Source organism: Dromiciops gliroides, chromosome 2 (genome assembly GCF_019393635.1).
Source record: "Dromiciops gliroides isolate mDroGli1 chromosome 2, mDroGli1.pri, whole genome shotgun sequence".
Taxonomy (NCBI): domain Eukaryota; kingdom Metazoa; phylum Chordata; class Mammalia; order Microbiotheria; family Microbiotheriidae; genus Dromiciops; species Dromiciops gliroides.
Window position 1 is genome coordinate 193,540,514 of NC_057862.1, and position 15,186 is coordinate 193,555,699.

At 38.3% G+C, this 15,186-nt stretch overlaps 1 protein-coding gene across 1 annotated transcript in view; it reads left to right on the plus strand.

The window, feature by feature from the left end:
- Positions 1-226: 226 nt before the first annotated feature.
- SNAP23 (synaptosome associated protein 23) overlaps positions 227-15,186 on the plus strand; it is a 47,701-nt gene continuing 32,741 nt past the window's right edge. The window contains exon 1 of the mRNA XM_043981682.1: positions 227-340. The gene's annotated coding sequence lies outside the window, so the exon portion shown is untranslated. The remainder of the gene's footprint in view (positions 341-15,186) is intronic.

Below are 15,186 nucleotides of genomic sequence, written 5' to 3' on the forward strand. Positions count from 1 at the left end.
TAGGGGGGAAAAGAAACAGAACTATTGGAAAAAGAACTTTACATATAGCAACCCACTCCTTCTTAAATCCACAACCAGCTCGGGAACTAGCTCTTTTCCTTGGGTGACAAGGTTTAAACCTCCCTCTCCTGTACTCTGATTGGCTGTAGCCCCTGGGGTGTGTTCTGGTAGGAGGTGTCCTATTTGGGGAACTGCGCAGGCGCCTGCTGCGGGGGCGGAGTGGGGGGGAATGTGGAGGGCTCTGAGTACGCATGCGTCAGAGGGACGCGGCCCTAAAGCTCATCTTTGGCCAAGTCCGGGTTGTGGAGGATTGGAAGGGGAAGGGCGGCGAAGTTTCTTGGTGAGTTGTGAGGACCTGGACTTGGGCCCCGGGGACGAGGCCGGGGGGATTTGCCGGGGAAGGTTTTGGGAGAGGAGAAGCTGCGTGTGACTGGAAAAAGAAAATAGTGGAGACACGAATATTGAGAGAAGAAAAATGAAGGGGAAGAAGCGCCGGTGTTGAGGGAGAGGGGGAGGAGGAGAAGGAAGGCGGGGAGGGACCGGGAAGTGCAGGAGGTGGGGAGAGTCTGGTCATCCTCGTCTGGCCCGGGCCTGGGAGCAGGGCGTGAGCCGGTGCGATCCCCGCTAGAGAGGACGGAGAGCCGCGGGTTAACAATTCCTTTTCTTTTCTTTGGGAGGGCGTGTGTGTACACACATAGCAACGTAAGGATACACTTATGTGCAGTGGTCTACACCCAGTTTAAGCGTGTATATACACTAGTAGTGTAAGGATACACTCGTGCAGTAGTGTACACCCAATAGTAGTGTGTGTGTATGTGTGTACACATTCGTTGGCAGTAGTGTATACCAATCTTAAGCGCCCTGCGCCCTGCTTTTGAACTTGTCCAAATTAAGAGAGTCTGATGGGGGCAGCTAGTTGACGCAGTGGATAAAACACCGGCCCTGGATTCAGGAGGACCTGAGTTCAAATCCAGCCTCAAACACTTGACACTTACTAGCTGTGTGACCCTGGGCAAGTCACTTAACCCTCATTGCCCCGCAAAAAAAAAAAAGGAGAGAGAGAGGGGGGGGGAGGGAGGGAGGGAGAGAGAGAGAGAGAGGGAGGGTGGGTCCGGTGAAGCAAGAAAATGCTCCTTAGAAAACTGATAGCTTTGATGCTGGCATACAAAGAGAGAGGATTAGGAGATAATTTCCCAAATTCTGGATTGGGGGAGGTGGTGGAAAACTTTCCCCAAAAGGATGAAGTTTTGGGGGAAATGTTTAAAGCTTCCCTTGCCTCTCTCTTGACCCTTTCCACCGTGGCTATTAGTTATTATAGCTTTAAGTAGACAAGTTGGAAAGGGAAGAGTGATTCATAGAGAAAGTTGAAGGAAAACACTGGTTGGTCCATAGAAAAGTAGTCATTTTTCCTCTGCTTGTCACCTCATCAAGATGTAATTGATGACTGGGGAGAGGGAAAGTTGAAGAAGTGAAGGTAGTTTCTGAACCAGTGGTTCACCTCAACCCATGTGATGAATGCACTTTGAGCTTCTTAGAAACAAGGTATTGCAAATATTAACAGAGACACCATTCTGTATAGTCTTCTTCCTGGAAGCTGGTCTTTGGAGTGTATAGTGAGGCCCATCCTGTATAATGCAGTTACTGTCAAACTAGGAGTAAAAATATGATTTACCATTCTGGTCCATACTAGAAAATGCCTGATGAATTTAAAATCTGGGCATTATTATCCATAGTTTCCTGGGAAGTCTCAGTATTACAAATATGTTTGATGGCCTAATATAGTATTTTAAATTTTTTCTAGGCTTGCCACTACTTAGGCCAGATTTTTGCCTAGGGTATATGGTGCTTATGCAATATTCTTCATCATTATGCTTGTCAAAGCATATATGATTACGTATGTTTTATAATCCTTATTTATAGAAAATCAGCAAATATTGGAATAAATGTAGCTGCCCCTTTTCCAACCACAGGCACATAATTAAAGTGGTTATATCAATTCCAGCTTCTTAAACTTAAACCCCCATATGGAGTTGTGTAACTGACTGTGGGGGCTGTGTGTGAAAACTTGGCAGTAAATGTTTGATTTGTATACCTATTTTATATACCTCTATATCAGGGGTCACAAAAATTTCGCAGGCGAAAAGAGGTCTTGAGTGGAAAAGGTTTAAGAAGCTCTGACATAAAGTACCACCCTATGACTTATGTATTTATCAGCCCTAGAAGTTCTCTTTAAGGAATTTGTGGCATGTGGTCACTTGCTGGTTCATATGATTGTCATTGTTGTAAGTGTACTTTTTGGATTCAGACTGACTTTTGTTACTCCTGCTTCACTGATAATGTGCCACTAGTCCACTTCTTCCTCCCTGACCCTGGTATGCAGCTTTACATAAACATTTTTGGGACTTTCCTCTTTTTGTAGATAACTACTGGGTTTTTTTTGTTGTTGTTTCAGAGTTACCTTAGGAACAGTAACACCTTTATCCTATCTAGCCTAGAGCATATATCAGAACCAGGAAGAAAAAAAGGCCTGGGCAGCCAAAATGATGTGACAAAATCCATGCACTCAAATTTACTTCCTTTACCAGTCATGTCATCTTACAGATTAAATGACTGAACAACAACAATAACAATAGCTATTCTATTAGGCACTGTTTCATGTATTGCTATTTGGTTTCCCAGCTTATACCAAATCAGAGGGGGAAAGATGGACTTTATTCCTAGAGGCAGATATCAGAAGGAAAACTCTACTGGAAAATAGAAGATAAGGCATGTAATAGTATAGAGTCAAATAGCCCTATACACCTCAGTGGTACTGAGGGCCTCACTATTTATTATTGAAGAATACAATAATTGTTTATAATTCTGATCCTGAGTCATAAAGACTAAATTATTTTCCATATGCTTTGTTTAAGAAGGCTATGACTTATATAATATAGTTTCAAAAAAATTCCATCATAAAGTTAAGTTTTAAAAATGTTGATGCTTCAACAACATTTAATAAGCACTTGCTTTGTGCATAGCATAGAAATACAAAGATAAAAATGACACCATCGGGGCGGCTAGGTGGCACAGTGGATAAAGCACCAGCCCTGGATTCAGTACCTGAGTTCAAATCCAGCCTCAGACACTTGACACTTACTAGCTGTGTGACCCTGGGCAAGTCACTTAACCCCCATTGCCCTGCCCCCCCCCAAAAAATTACACCATCCCTGCTCTCAAGGAGTTTACATTATGAGGGGAGTGGGATATGACATAAATACAGATAAATATATTTCAAAGTAGGGGATTATTGAGGGCAAAGAGAGATACAGGTAAAGAATTCTAGTATCACTGGAGGAGAGAGAACTACTTTTTTTAAACCAGAAAAACAAAGAAGACTATATAGTATATATAGTGAGTATGTGTGTATGTCTATGTATATGTGTAGTATACATACATGTATACTACACATGTAGCACCTGAACCGAATTGTGGTGTGTTTTTTTTTTTTTTGGTGAGGCAGTTGGGGTTAAGTGACTTGTCCAGGGTCACACAGCTAGTAAGTATCAGGTGTCTGAGGCTGGATTTGAACTCGGGTCTTTGTGACTCCAGGGATGTTGCCCTATCCACTGTGCCACCTAGCTTCCCCATGAACTGAATCTTTAAGGAAGAAAATTCTGAAAGGTAGAGGTGAGAAAGGTTTGTATACTAGGAATGGAAAATGACCTAGGTAAATGCATGGAAGGAGAAGATGGCAAGTTGGGAGATCTATACTATTTTTTTTAATAGGTGTGTTATTTAATTTTTATTTTTGGGGGGGCAATGAGGGTTAAGTGACTTGCCCAGGGTCACACAGCTAGTAAGTGTCAAGTGTCTGAGGCTGGATTTGAACTCAGGTCCTCCTGACTCCAGGGCTGGTGCTTTATCCACTGCGACACCTAGCTGCCCTGGGATCTATACTATTAAATCTACTTAACTTTTCTTAGTTTTCTTCTGTCGGTAGCATTTGACAATTTTGACTACTTCTTTTTCCCCCGAATACTCTCATTCCTGGAACTTTATGGCTAGGAAGCTTCCTGACACTCAATAAAGGCTTGTTCATTTGATTGACAAAAAGCACTTCCTCATAGTTTGGACAAAGTTATGTAATTTAGCAACTCTATGATTTAGGATTTGTTGTCTTCTTTTTCGTTTGATGATTTCTTCTTTTTTTTCTTTTCTTTTTTTTTTGCGGGACAGTGAGAGGTAAGTGATTTGCCCAAGGTCACACAGCTAGTAAGTGTCAAGTGTCTGAGGCTGGATTTGAATTTGGGTCCTCCTGAATCCAGGGCCTGTGCTTTATCCACTGTGCCATCTCGCTGCCCCAGGATTCCATCTTTCAAGGATCTTGGAGATGGTGGGGGTTTTTTTTGTTGTTGTTTTTTGTTTTGCGGGGCAATGGGGGTTGTGACTTGCCCAGGGTCACACAGCTAGTAAGTATCAAGTGTCTGAGGTCGGATTTGAACTCAGGAACTCCTGAATCCAGAGCTGGTGCTTTATCCACTGCGCCACCTAGCAGTCCCCTGAGATAGTGTTTTGTTAAAGACTAAGATACATACTAGGTAGAACTCAAATTTTCTCCTTAGACAGCCATAAAAATAGTAATATCCTTTACTTAACTGGTAGGCCAGATGTGCAAATTTGTAATTTGCCTGTAAGGAAGTACTTGCTTAGTCAGTGCTTAAAAGCCTAGCTTTCTGTTTAGCAAAATCATCATCTGTTTTGTGTGTGTCTGTGTTTTAGGTAAATGAATAAAAAAAAATGTTTTCTTGAGGAATAATGTCTAAACTTTTTTTTTTTAGTTAAACTTATGAAACATTTTTTACTGTAGAAAATATTTACCAGTAGTATGACATTGGTCAATCTTTTTTTGAAACTCAGTTTCCTTATCTGTAAAATACAGCAAATATTCTTATTCTCATCTACTTCCCCGGGTTATTGTGAGTTAAACTGCATTATAAAAGATAAAATACTAGCTGTAAGTGATCATATGTTTCTTTTATTACTGGCGGTTAACAGAGCTGAGGTTAGTGCCAGTGTTTCTAAGTGCAAAATTTATATATATGTAAGGCAGTTGAATCATACTCTGCTTCAGGTGTAAATTTTGAGGAGAGTTGAGTAGAAGGGGATGGCATCATCTGTGTTGAATTTGGGATAGTTAAATCAGCTAATTTTGAAAACTGGAAGTAGATTCTTGTATGAGGAAGCATGCCTTTAAGTAGCTACTGGTCATCATTTCTTATAGGGTTGTTTGGTTTTTTCCTTTGTATGTTGGTGGTGGGGGAAGAAAAAAGGTACTTTATGGCTGAGGGAAAAAAGTTTATCATTTTTTCCATTCATTTTCAGCCTTTTACTTTTCAATTGAAGTTGCACTGCCACTACTGAAAGATTAGGACAGATATTCCTAGTTTTTTTTTAGCTAAACTAGATAATTTTAACTTGGATCGATTTCTTTTTAAATATAACTTTATCCTACTGAAAGTTCTATATAGCTTCTGGTTTTTTTGTTTTGTTTTGGTGAGGCAATTGGGGTTAAGTGACTTGCCCAGGGTCACACAGCTAGTAAGTGTCAAGTGCCTGAGGCTGGATTTGAACTCAGGTCCTCCTGACTCCAGGGCCGGTGCTCTATCCACTGCACTACCTAGCTGCCCCCTATATAGCTCCTGCTTTAAGAATTTTTTGTTGTGTTGGATTAGAAAAGTGTTTTATATGGAGGAGAGAGTATTTGCTGTCCAATAAATGAAGAAGATTCTACCCCAAATGGTACTTTCTAATTCAACACCGTCACAGGTTTTAGTGTTCTTTTGGGGGGGGGGGGCGGGGCAATGGGGGTTAAGTGACTTGTCAAGGGTCACACAGCTAGTAAGTGTCAAGTGTCTGAGGGCAGATTTGAACTCAGATACTCCTGAATACAGGGCCGGTGCTTTATCCACTGTGCCACCTAGCTGCCCCCTTAGTATTCTTAAGATAAGTTTTATAATACATTATTGAACATTGAAATAGTTTGTGTCTTCCATCTGTTGTACCTCCTTTTTGTCATATTAGAAAGACTTTGAGAATGTTTGTGGTTGAAGTATTTGTTACCTTGTGGACCATCTGTCAATGAGCTTCTCTATACTTAGCCAGGTTGGTCCTTGGATGACATTTACAGTCTCTCACGAGACCTGTAGTTGCTTTCAGATTACCTCTGTTGTTCTCCCTTCTTAACCTTGCAGAACAGATAGCCGTGGTATAGTGGAAAGAGAGTTAGAGGACCAGGATCTAAATTCTTGCACTTCTACCATCAGTATGGCCTTAAGCATATTAATTGCCCTTCCTAGCCTCAGTTTCCTCAACTTTAATGTGAGAGGATTGGACTTGGTAACCTTTGAGATCTATTCCAGTTCAAAATTTATGATCCTATGACTTGGTACTTCATTGGATATGAGAGATGAGAGAGACAAAGGTTAAAGATAACTCCGAATTACTGAATATCGATGGTCAGGGGGATTGCTGTTTGGCTGCCCAAAATAGAAGGATGTTTAGGGGAAAGATAAGCTCAGGTCTTTAAGTGTTCACTTTGAGGTACTGGAGGGAGATGCAGGTAAAGATGTCTTTGGGTAGTTGGAATTACAGATCTGTAGCTCAGTAAAGAGGTCAAGGCTGGAATTAGAAATTTGGGAGTCCTGCCTATGTGAGAGAATGAGATTGCTTAGGGGGAAAGGGTGGGACAAAAGAGACTAAGGACAAAATATTGGAGCATGGGGCACACTTGAAATTCTCTCTAGGTTTCTGTGACACTACTCTATTGTTGCTCTTCTCCAGCCTATCACACTGATCCTTCTCAATCTCCTTTGCTAGATTTTCATCCAGGTCCTATCTGATAACCATGGATGTCCCCCAAGGCTTTGTCCTGGGCCCTTTTCCCTTTCCCCTCTATTCCTTGCTGATCTTTTCAGTTCCCATCAGTTATCATCTCTATGCTGGTAAGTCCTGTCTTTATTCTAACCTCCAGAATCCCATCTTCAGCTGTCTATTGGGCATCTCAAACTGGATATTCTGTAGTCATCTTAAACTCAACATGTTCAGAACTGAACTCGTTATCTTCTCCTGTGCCACCCCTCAACTCCAAGCCCTCCCATTTCCTTATCTTTTCCTATTTCAGTGGAGGGTACTACCATCCTCTTAGTCACCCAGGTTTATGATGCAGGTATCAACTTTGAGTCCTCACTGTTGCTCACTTCCATGTTAACAATGCCTGTCCATTTTAACTTGGCAACATCTTTGGAATATGCCCCTTTCTCCTCTGACACTGCCACAACTCTGGTGCAGGCCTTCATCAACTCATGACTGAATTATTGCAGTAGTCTCCCTGCCCCAAGTCTCTCCTGGTCAAGTCTATTCTTTCTTTCTTTCTTTTTTTTTTTTGGTGAGGCAATTGTGGGGTTAAGCGACTTGCCCAGGGTCACACAGCTAGTTAAGTGTCTGAGGCCAGCTTTGAACTTAGGTCCTCCTGAATCCAGGGCCGGTGCTCTAACCACTGTGCCACCTAGCTGCCCCTATTCTTTTTTTTTAATCATAAAAGCATTTTATTATTTTCTAGTTACATGTAGAGATAGTTTTCGACATTTGTTTTTATAAGATTTCTAGTTCCAAATTTTTCTCCTTCCCTCCCCTCTCCAAGACAGAAAGCAATCTTATATAGGTTATATATGTACAATCACATTAAACGTATTTCTGCATTAGTCATGCTGTGAAAGAAGAATCAGAACAAAAGGGAAAAACTTCAAAAAAGAAAAAAAAAGTAGAAATAGTGTGGTTCAATTTGCATCTAGATTCCACAGTTCTTTTTTCTGGATTTGGAGATAATTTTCTTTTCTTTGTTTTTTAATAAAAGTATTTTATTATTTTCCAGTTGCATGTAGAGATAGTTTTCAATATTTTTTTTATAAGATTTCCAATTTCAAATTTTTCTCCCTCCCTCCCCTCACCCAAGACAGCAGGTAATCAGATATAGGTTATGTACAATATGTATGTACAATAACATTAAACATATTTCTGCATTAGTCATGTTATAAGAGCAAAAAGGAAAAACCTCAAAAAAGAAAAACAACAGCACCAAAAACAAAAGAAATAGTATAGTTCAATCGGCGTCCATATTCCACAGTCCTTTTTTTTTTTTTTTTTGAGAGCATTTTCCATCATGAGTCCTTTGGAACTATCTTAGACCATTGTATTGCTTAGAAGAGTCAAGTCTATCACAGTTGATGAAAACACAATGTTGTTGACACTGTGTACAATGTTCTCCTGGTTCTGCTCTTCTCTCTCAGCATCAGTTCATGTAAGTCCTTCCAGGTTTCTCTGAAATCGGCCTGCTCATCATTTATTACAGCACAATAGTATTCCATTACATTCATATACCACAATTTGTTCAGCCATTCCCAGTTGATGGGTATCCCCTCAATTTCCAATTCCTTGCCACCACAAAAAGAGCAGCTATAAATATTTTTGTACATGTGGGACCTTTTCCCTTTTTTATGATATCTTTGGGAAAAAGACCTAATAGTGGTATTGTTGGGTCAAAGGATATGCACAGCTTTATAGCCCTTTGGGCATAGTTCCAAATTGTTCTCTAGAATGGTTGGATCAGTTCACAGCTACACCAACAATGCATTAGTATTCCAATTTTTCCGCAGCTTTTCCAACATTTATTATTTTCCTTTTTTGTCAAGGTCCATTCTTTTTTAAAAATTTATTTTATTTTTAATTTAAGGAATAAAATAAGCATTTCCATAACATAGTATACTAAAAAAAGATGATTGCATATGAAACTGCAGATCTGCTAGGTACAAGTTGTTATTCCTTTTAAATATGCAACAATGTTATATAGATCTATACTTCCCCCCCTTACTTTCTTAATTCAGTTGTTAAAGTGATTAACTATGTTTACTGACCACTCAGTAAACTCCAGTGACTTCCTATTACCTCTAGGGTCAAATATAAAATTCTGTTTGGCTTTTAAAGCCCTTCATAACCTGGCTCTTTCCTATCTTTCATATCATATCTTAACTCCTTCCTGTGTAATTTGTGATCTAATGACACCGGCCTCCTTAAACAAGACACTCCATCTTAGGAATCAGGGCATTTTCACTGGCTGTTCTCCTCATTCCTAGAACTTTCTGCCTCCTCGTTTCTGCCTATGACACTAAGAAGTAAACGTTGACAATAGCTCTTAGGCTTAATATCATATGTATCTGTTAATTCCTTCTCTCTCTCCTTCACTGACAGGTCTTTCTGACCTCTTAAGGTAAGTGTCAAGTCAGTAAGTTAACAAACATTTATTAAGCACTTAACTGTGTGCTCAGCACTGTGATAAATAATGGGAATACAAAAACAAAAACAAAAAGACAGTCCTTGCTCTCAAAGAGCTCACAGTATGATGGGGAGAAAACGTGAAAGTAACTATATACAAGATATATACATACAGGATATATTAGAGATAATAACAAAAGGAAAACACAAGTGTTTAGGAAGATAAGGAATAGGTTCTTGGTGAAGGTGGGATTTTAGCTGAGATTTGAAGGAAAGTTAAGAGGCAGAAAATACATCTCTTTTTTTTTTTTTCCTTTTTTGCAGGGCAATGAGGGTTAAGTGACTTTCCCAAGGTCACACAGCTAGTAAATATCAAGTGTCTGAGGCCACACTTGAACTCAGGTTCTCCTGAATCAAGGCCAGTGCTCTTTCCACTGCGCCACCTAGCTGCCCCATATCTTTTTTTAAAAGTGACTTTTTATTGTCTTCACATTGCCTGGTTTTCCCCTATAACCTCCTTTCCAGATAGCCATCCTTTATATGAAATAATTTTTTAAAAATGTAGGAAGAGAAAAAATAACTGAACAATTCACTGAAAAAATACCTGACATTATATGTGTTATTATGCATCTGTGACTTCTCCAGCTCTGCAAAGTAGGGGAAGAGGTCTTCTCATATCTTGTCTTTTGGGGCCAGGCTTATTCTTTTTATTTTTATTTTTTATTTTTATTTTTTATTTTTTAGTGAGGCAGTTGAGTTTAAGTGACTTGCCCAGGGTCACACAGCTAGTAAGTGTTAAGTGTCTGAGGTCAGATTTGAACTCAGGTACTCCTGACTCCAGGGCCGGTGCTCTATCCATAGGCTTATTCTTTATAATTTTTCAACATTTATTTTTTATTATTTTGTGATGTTTCTTTACATTTAAGATGTAGTCACTGTGTGTTTTGTTTTCCTGGCCCTATTTACTTCACTTTGCAGCAGTTCATATAGATCTTTTTCTAAGCTTCTCTTTTTTCATTTTATTCATTATTTGTTACAGCATAGTAATTTTATTACATTTATGTACCAGTTTCACTATTTCCCAATCAATGTGTATCTACTTTGATCCCAGTTCTTGGCTAACACACACACACACACACACACACACACATTCACTCACTCTCTCTGCTGTGAATATTTTGGTGCATGTAGGACTTTTCATTTATTTATTTATTTATTTTTAGTGAGGCAATTGGGGTTAAGTGAGTTGCCCAGGGTCACACAGCTAGTAAGTGTTAAGTGTCTGAGGCCGGATTTGAACTCAGGTACTCCTGACTCCAGGGCCAGTGCTCTATCCACTTTGCCACCTAACCGCCCCTGGACCTTTCTTTTTGTCAGTGATCTCCTTGGACTGTATGTCCAGCAACAGAACATCAAGGTCCTTTGACTGCAAATCCAACACTTAACCACTATTGGTGCCACTGTTCCTGTGAGGTAGTGTCCTCATTCATGTCCCTTTGGATTCCCTCCTGCTGTCTCCATTTCTCCTTCCCAAATATTACAGCAGGAGACTGTTTAAAGCTTATGAGTTCCATCCTTTTCTACTAAAGCTGCTAGCAGAGAGTGATTTGATGTTTTTTGGTCACTCTTTTCAAATTTTTGCTATTTTTTTCTGGCTTCCTTTTCTTGACATGTTGCAGTAGAGATAATTAGAACTGATTAATCCTGCCATCTTCCCATAAGTCAGTTTCATTACTTTATAATCACACTGCCTATATTTAAATGCTTAATTGAATATTGTCAAATGCTAACATTAAAATCTGTGGTATAAACATTGTGTGTTAATCAACTGTGATAGACTTGATTCTTCTCACCAATACAATGGTCCAAGATAGTTCCAAAGGACTCATGATGGAAAAGACTCTCCAAATCCAGAAAAAAAAAGAACTGTGGAATATGGATGCAGATTGAACTATACTATTTCTTTTGTTTTTGGTGCTATTATTTTTCTTTTTGAGGTTTTTCCTTTTTGCTCTGATTCTTCTCTTATGACTAATGCAGAAATATGTTTAATGTTACTGTACATATATAACCTATATCAGATTACTTGCTGTCTTGGGGAGAGGGGGGGAGAGAGAATAATTTGGAACTAGAAATCTTATAAAAACAAATGTTGAAAACTATCTCTCCATGTAACTGGAAAATAATAAAATACTTTTATAATTAAAAAAAAAGAAATCAAGACCAAAAAATCTGTGGTATAGACTAAGGGGAGAGATCAATAGTGACTGGTGTTTTTAGAGGTAGGACCCTAAAAGACTGAAATTGATATGGACTATGAAGGAGTTATTAGAATTTGATTTGGGACCATATAAGACATCCGTTGTGTAAGGTGATGATATTGTTGATCTGTTTGGAATGGACATATGCTTTGAGTTTTTTAAGTAGTACTCTTCAATCCACCAGTGTATATTATAAGATGACTTCACCATAGTGGAGCACGCGATTTATAGCTGTGGGACTGAGTTTATTTTTTGTGGAAAGCTAATCAGTTCACATGTATGTGTTACGATATAGTGTTAGTGAGTTAAATCCCAGTCATTTAGCCAGAATGTAGAATAACTATAAGAAGAGGCAACATGATATAGTGGAAAGAATATTATTGGAAATCAGCAGGCCACTATGTGACCCCTCAGTGCCTGCTATGTTTAAGGCACTAGGATACAGGTATTGACAATCCCTGCCTTCAAGGATTTAACAATATAATTGGGAAGGTGAAGCATGTTAAGTTATTTTATAACAGTTCAATATAGCAATATAATAATACTTATGTCAGTGAAAAATAAATTTTAATTACATGCTTTATCCAACTTGGTTACATAGCAGTTGTAGAATTCTTCAGGATGTGTCTTAACCAGCTTTGCCCTTGTTGTGTATTCTCTCCCTTCTGTCTCTTTCTTCGGTTGGGTAGCCTGTCAGATTGTATAGGTCCTCCTGGTTAATACCGGGAAAGCTATGCAACTTGGTACATTTGACCTGGAGTTAGACTTGGGTTCGAATTCTGCCTTATATACTTTCTAGCTGTTTGGCCCTTGGAAACTCACTTAATCTTTCTGAGCATCATTGTTAAAATGGGGCTGATAATAACAGCACCCCCTCTACTAGATTGTTTTGAGGGTTAAGTGAGATCTTGTATATAAAACATTTTAAAAGCCTTAAAGTGCTGAATTAATGTCAGTGATAATCATCATTATTATCATTCATGCTAAGGACTAATAATTATCCAGTGAAGATTAACGTTTTGGCTCCTGCTCTTAATGTGATTAGCCAAGGCCAAGAGATGGTGGAATTTACATTGATAGTGAAGGAATGTAAAATGAGTACTATCTAGACCAAAAATTATTTAAAACAGTTTTTGAAATAATTGTTGAATTTTATTGAAAGATAATTTAAAACAATTCTAACTTTTGAATTTTATTTAATTTCAGAGTTTTCAAATTCCATGGTGGGAAAGGGTGTGATTATGGATGTTTTACAACGTGTATTTTATTTTCAGCTCTTCTCAATGGCCAAGATTGATCATTATAAAATTAAGGGGTGTAACACTTTTATTACTATGAAATTAATAATACAAATTTTGGATATAATAACAATTTAAAGTAGTATGGAATGGTTCCATGTTTTTAGACATTCTGGCAAGCTTGTTTTTGAAATTAATACTTCCATTGTGACCAAATTTATAAGCTTCCTCTTGTAGCCAGTTAATAATCACTCAAACATCTTTTTAAACCTGGCATTGTCATATATCTCTTCTTGTTATGAACTCAGAATACTTTTTTTGCCATTTAAAAATGTAGAATTGCCATCATCACACAATTCCAATTTCATTGCTACAAACCAGTGTTCTGGATTTGATGAAAAACAGTAAATGATGTTCATTTAAATATAGATGCATAATTTAGGTATTCAATGCTTGGCCCATAACTCTTTTTGCTTCACAATTTGGCTTCATGCTGTCATAGAGTAGAGGATTTGTATTCTGAAATGTCCCTCTGCATAGGAAAAGCTACAAAATGAATGTTTTTTCCTATTCTTGTTCTCTTTCTTTCAACTAATATGCCTCATTCTTTACCTGTGTTGTTCATGTCCCATGTTATTAGCTACTGTGCTTCTCCAACACATTACTTTTAGTATTCAGAAATGTCATCACCTAGTACTTATCTATGTATGAATAAATTATACTTCCTCAAATAAGGGGGAAGAGGGAAAGGAACAAGCATTTTTAAGAACCTTTTATGTGCCAGGCACTATGCTAGCCACTTTACAGATACCTCATTTGAGTCTCACAACAACCCTGTAATGTAAGTGCTGTTATCCTTATTTTACATTTGAGAAAACTGAGGCAGACAGGCCAAGTGACTTGTTCAGAGTCATGCCTTTAATAAGTATCTGAGGCCAGATTTCATCTCAGATAGTTCTTCCTGACTCCAAGCCTAGCACTCTAGCCATTGTGTTACCTAATTGCCTCAACACACTTTAGTGTGGGACTTAGGCTTATTATTTGGAGTTATGCCAGCTGTCCCCTCTGGAAAATTCTGGTATGAGATCTTTTTTTTTTTAATTATTTAAATTTTTTTCATTTTCAATTCAGAATTCTCTCTCTCTCTCTGTCTTCTGCTCCTCCCCCACCCATTGAGAAGGCAAGAAGTATGGCGATCATATTTTAGTTGCTCAGTTTGGTTCCTGGTTTTCTAGGGCTGGCAGTTTTTGAGGAAGAACGTATGTGAAACACTTGTGTGAAATACAGCTGTTGATTATGCTTTTGTGTGGTTTTGCTTTACTCTTTTTTGTGGGAAGTTACTTGTGGGAGGAGAGGGGTTCATGATTATCAGCTCTAGAGCTGAAGAGAGCTGAGAGGTGGTCATCTAGGCCACTGGTGTCAAACTCTAAAAAGAAATAGGAACCACTAAAACCATAGGCTACTGGCAGGCACACATTGACTTAGAAAACTACATATTACCATTATTCACATCTGATTGCATGTATTTTTATTTAAAGTGTTTCCCAGTTATACTTTAATCTCATTTTGGCCCCACTGGGCCAACATTGTGTTTGACACCTCTGATATAGTCCAATCCAGTTTTGTAGTTAAGGAACCCAATGAGGTTAAATGAGTTATTCAGAGTCATTCAGGCAGTAGGAGGCAAAATGGGAATTCAAAATCAAGTACTCTTAACTCCAAATCCAGCATCCTTTCCACTGTCCAGCATTTGAGTAGTGGCTTTGTTCAAACAATATATTATATATGTATGTATATCTGTATATATGTGTGTGTGTGTATGTGTATGTATATATGTGTATATATATATACATATATGCACACACACACACACACACACACACACACACACATATATATATATATATATATATATATATATATATATAAACTGTTCTCTAGAATTTAATTCTTGGTTTTGTTAGTTTTGTTTTTACATATAGTGACCATATTTTCTGAACCAAAAAATCAGGACACATAGTCTATATGTACCATTTGTCACCAATTTTTTGGATTGAAAACCCCATCGGTAAAAAAGGAAGTGAAATGAAATCTTAGCATAGGTAGAGTCAGGATGAGCTGTCTTCTGTTCGGGGGCTTTCCTTCACATATGATTTCAGTACAGTTTTTATAGTCTGTTAAGAGTGTAAGGGGCTAAAATTCCAGCTATACTATCTAAAATCTAATGAGTGGTCACCAATAAGTTATAAGCTTTAGCAAGAGTATTTAAATGTTTAAGTATTTATTACAGAGCATTAGGATCAAAGAGAAAGGTAAAAATCTAACTATTTCTAAGAGACCCTATCATCCCACCCACCATGGTGAGGTAAGGAATCAAA